The sequence below is a fragment of the Anneissia japonica genome, unplaced genomic scaffold (genome assembly GCF_011630105.1).
Source record: "Anneissia japonica isolate Jap-2015-1 unplaced genomic scaffold, ASM1163010v1 scaffold287978_len313048_cov192, whole genome shotgun sequence".
NCBI lineage: Eukaryota > Metazoa > Echinodermata > Crinoidea > Comatulida > Comatulidae > Anneissia > Anneissia japonica.
Window position 1 is genome coordinate 141,724 of NW_022753122.1, and position 4,844 is coordinate 146,567.

A 4,844-nucleotide genomic window follows, 5' to 3' on the forward strand; every position below is an offset into this window, starting at 1 on the left:
ATATATAGGTCTGTATAAATAGGCCTATATATAAAATTGTATTTTTTAAGTTTTCAATTAAAATTAGAAAAACCAATGATTTAGTCGTCAACAGCCGTATAATAATGCTTTTCATAGATATTGAGGTGGCTAGTAGCCTTTCAAGGATTGTTGTAAATAAAAGTATAAATTATCGAGCTTAGGCGTAAAATAAACCAAATTGTGTTTACATACTATGCTACAATATATGATCATTTATTATAATTGGATGAATGAATTATGGGAATGAATGGATTATGCTTCCGATGGTGGACTTATACAATAGATAAATAAGGTGCTTCTAAGAAATTTATGCGACAAGCATTAGATGGAAATAGTGAAATTCGAAGGCATTTTATTAAATTTCTCTACTAGCAGGAAAATTGCTGAATTGCAAGAATTACAAATTTATACAATATTTAAAAACATTACCTAAAACCTAATTTAAAGGATTAAAAGCAGGAATTAATAAAGAATATATGTACAAATCAAGCAAATGCCTAAGAAGTGAAAAACGACGACAAAGGAAAAAGGATAAAAAAACAATATAACGTTAAATTTGTCTGTTCATAACATAGTTAGAAACTACTAAAGCTTTAATAGTCCAAAATGAAATATTCACTAAATAATATAACAGTCTTTCCTCAATCCTGAAATGCAAACAAAAGTCATAAATATACAAAGAGGGAGCAACAACACTCGATGGAATAAACAAGTTAGGCCTATAATATATAATGCCTATCCTTATGAAGACTGACGTAATTGTAATGTTCGAATAACAACTAGACCTAATATGTTTTCACATTTTAGACTGAAGTAACAAGTTCCGGTATTAATAATAATAATAATAATAATAATAATAATAATAATAATAATAATAATAATAATAATAATAATAATAATAATAATAATAATAATAATAATAATAATTATTATTATTATAAGATACAATATGTTGGTTCATTCTGGGTAAAAAAAGAGACAAATTCAATTACCACTTTGTTAATGGAGCTTTTCGGCGTGCCAGTCAAACTTAACAAATGTCCAATCAGAACAGAGCTAAACACGCGTGTGTAACAAGCACACGTGATGTATGTCCCATACGCAAGTGTTTGAGTATGTTTTAAAGCTGTCGTTTTGAGGGACCCACTGTAAAATGGATTAGCAGAAAGAAGCATTATCTAATAATTATTACCTTCGAATGAGAAAACCGGTCGATAAAATCCGTTTTTGTTGACTTACAAACTAAAAGAAAAAATCTTAAAAAAATGATTACACTTAAATTTAAGGATCTACGCAAAGAATATTTAAACAGTTTTGTGAATGCGCTATTATTGGAAGGATTGTTTTTTATGCTTAATGAAACAAAGTAGACCTGAAGGAAAGGTACCTAAATAAGTTGAGCAGCTTGTAATGAAAAACGTTATTGCTGCTCAGAATACATGTAGGCCTTCATAGTAATGTGCTCAGTCTCAGGTGCTATTTCTAATTATAGATCTGTTTAATTTACTAATGTTAATTAATTTGAACTATAACTTATATAGAGTGGGTGACTCTAACAATCAGGCTAATAAAGGCGAGTTGGATGGCCGAAAAGGGTTCAAGCAGGGGCGCCGCAATTTATGTAATATAATATAATTCTTTATTTATATAGAGCCTCACGTTAACACAACCTCGAGTGAGCCATAATAGCTGAGTGTACACGATTTGGCTCGTGTGCATTTTAAAGAACCCATTACATCTTTCCAGACGAGTAGGGTGGTTACCCCTTTGTAATGGTCTATTCAGCCCTGTTGTGGATAGTTGCCGGTTTCGGGGGGTAGTTCAGACACGAAGAGACCCTTTAGTTACCGTAAGAGCTGGTCCACACCATGTGAAATAGCCCCCTCGAAACCTTTGACCGTTTCGGTATAAAGTGCTATATAAATCTAACTAAATTACATTACATACGCAGTAGCCCAATTCTTCAACTTAAATACAAAAATATATGTATTTATTTTTTATATGATATAAATCAGCAATAATAAAGGCTAAAATTAAGTGTTGGCATATGCCATAGGAGTGATATCATGCAACTTTCTACCTGTAAGCCTATATACCTGTAATAATATTATGATATTATAGTATAAATACACCATGGATACAACCCTTATCCCATAGACAGTAAAGGCGTTGCTAGACTGCTAAAAATAGATCATGACCATCAATTCGATTTTTCTACAGTGCACTGGTATCTGCTGATAAATCTATAATATGGAAATTGACAAACCTTTGCAAGATGAACTAGCGTAAACAATCGCCCTGGCCAGTTCGATGACGAGCTTCAAAGGGAAATCCCCATTACCTAATCACATAGCCAACTGGTCATGCGTAGCGGACGCCTGTATAATGTGCCAATAATGATTCAAAACCATGTTGTTGGTCCACATATGAATTATACAGGAAATTATATTGTTTAAGTTTAAAAATTTTATTAAAACGTCATAAAGTATACAAAGAGGGAGCAACAACACTCGAATAAGCGCCGTACCAAACCTGATTATGCTCGGATAAGCGCCGTACCAAACCTGATTAATTTTCAGCTTAATCGAAAGTATACCGTATGTTACCTTGTCAGTAATAAAATACTTTGTGAGAAACGGGGTTTTAAATACAATGTATACCAATGTTAAAATGAATAAATAACACAATGAAGACACAAGCATTTCTTTATAAAGGTTATGTACGTTAGCGTATGACTTATGATAGGCTTAATGAACTACGGGAATACGTGATATAGGTAACACGTGAATGAGCATGGAAAGCGCCACGCCAATTTTTTTTTTTTTTTTTTTTATAAGCGCCGCTCTCAAACAAACGGCGTACTGAGAGAAGCCTCCAAAAATTGTGTAAGCGCCGCGGCATTTATTCAAGCATTTACAGTATATTATATTATATTATATTACATTACATTACATTACATTATATTATATTATATTATATTATATTATATTATATTATATTATATTATATTATATTATATTATATTATATTATATTATATTATATTATATTCCCATACGTTGCAACTCCGATTTATTTTGTCAGACAGTGCGTAGGCCTATATGACAGCCAATCACAGACCGAGAACTCAATTTCAACAAGGATATTATTTGAGTAATGCGTCATAAGAATTCCAATTTAAACAAACACGTACACTTTAATTAGACCATCTTGAACCTGACGTAATTTTCTCAAAGGTTTACATAAACATCACTACTTAATTGATACATATATCCTCTTATTAATTAGAATTGTCTAAACTGTTTATCTAACCGTAAAATTACGTTGGCATTGAGTTTGTACGTTTATGAACATTTGCCCGGATTTTACGTTTTTCAGGTAACCTGAGTAGTAAAACTACACTTTAAAAAGTGTCTGCGCGTCACATGTCCGCGACGTTGAATGTCTCTTACAGTAGATAATATTTATCTTCTGTCTGTGCCGAGGGAGATGGATTTTGAAGACTATCAATCAAATAATTTGTGAAGTCTTGATATATTTATGTATAATATTAGCTTGTAATTTAAAATTAGAACGAAAACATAATTGTCTTTGTGAGCGCTTAGAATTGACGTCTGTTTGTTGGGAGATTTAGCGAAACGTCATTAAAAACGATCCGTGGGCGCCTCGCGTCACATTGCGTTTTCTATGAAATCGCGTTGGCGCAGTGTGTTGTGGTAGACACTAAAATACATGACGACCAAGAAGCATGATGACGTATTGTCGCGCATTTCTTGGCGATGACGTAAATACACATTTTCGATATTTTTGTAGAGAAGATGATCCTGGTATGAAAGCCGAGGGAGCCTAGGTTAAAGAACACTTGTGGTGAGGGTCAGGGTATGAAGCCACATGGAGCTGAAGCATTTTAGTTAAGTGCATTGGTGAAATTAATCCTTTTACTGTTTTTTTTTTTTAATGTAAGGTGAAAGTGGATTTGATTTATCTGAGAGGTATGGCTACTAAATCTAAAAATCTAAAACTACATACTAAAAAAGGGTGGGATGGAGGGAGATCGGTTGAACCATAGAACCCTATCACTACTCGCTCATCGTTGTGAGTGTGTTATTAGTTTAAGATGATATGGTATTTCATATTTTATCATTGATTTAATTGTGCACTAAATTTATTCTTGAAGAGCTATTATATATTTATGCATATGGCAAAAATCCCACAAGCAACAAACCGGATAATTAAATGAATAAATAATAAAGAAAAGTAACGTTACAATAACCATTTCTTTCAGTTGTGAATTTGAGCTATCAACATTTTTTTTTTTTTTTTTTTTTATCACTGATGGATGGAAATGTGCAATAAGAACGGCAAGAAATCTCTTGAAGAGATTTCATAACATATTTATTATAATAGAGGGAAAATCCACAAGCAACTAGCCGGATAATGCAATGAACAAATTAATATTATAGAGACGACATAATAAAATCTATAACCGTATCTTTCATTTGAGGATTAGTACTACCCCAGTTGCCATACGTTTTAAAGAATGGAAACGACTTTCATTAACTACCGGCTACGGTACTATCGGTTTCCACAAAAGACATCGCGATGTCTGTGCTATGATCACGTGTGTTCGAAAAGTCCCACGTTCGGATTGATCTTTCAGATTCAATAGATATTATTCAGGATTTCACACAAATGGAAATATAATGTCACACGTTGGCCAATGGATCAATAGATTAACCAAATCAGCAGTGACAGATAATCATAAATCAACAATAGAAAACATGCAGGCCTACATCATTCAAAGTGTAATAGTCAACACATTTT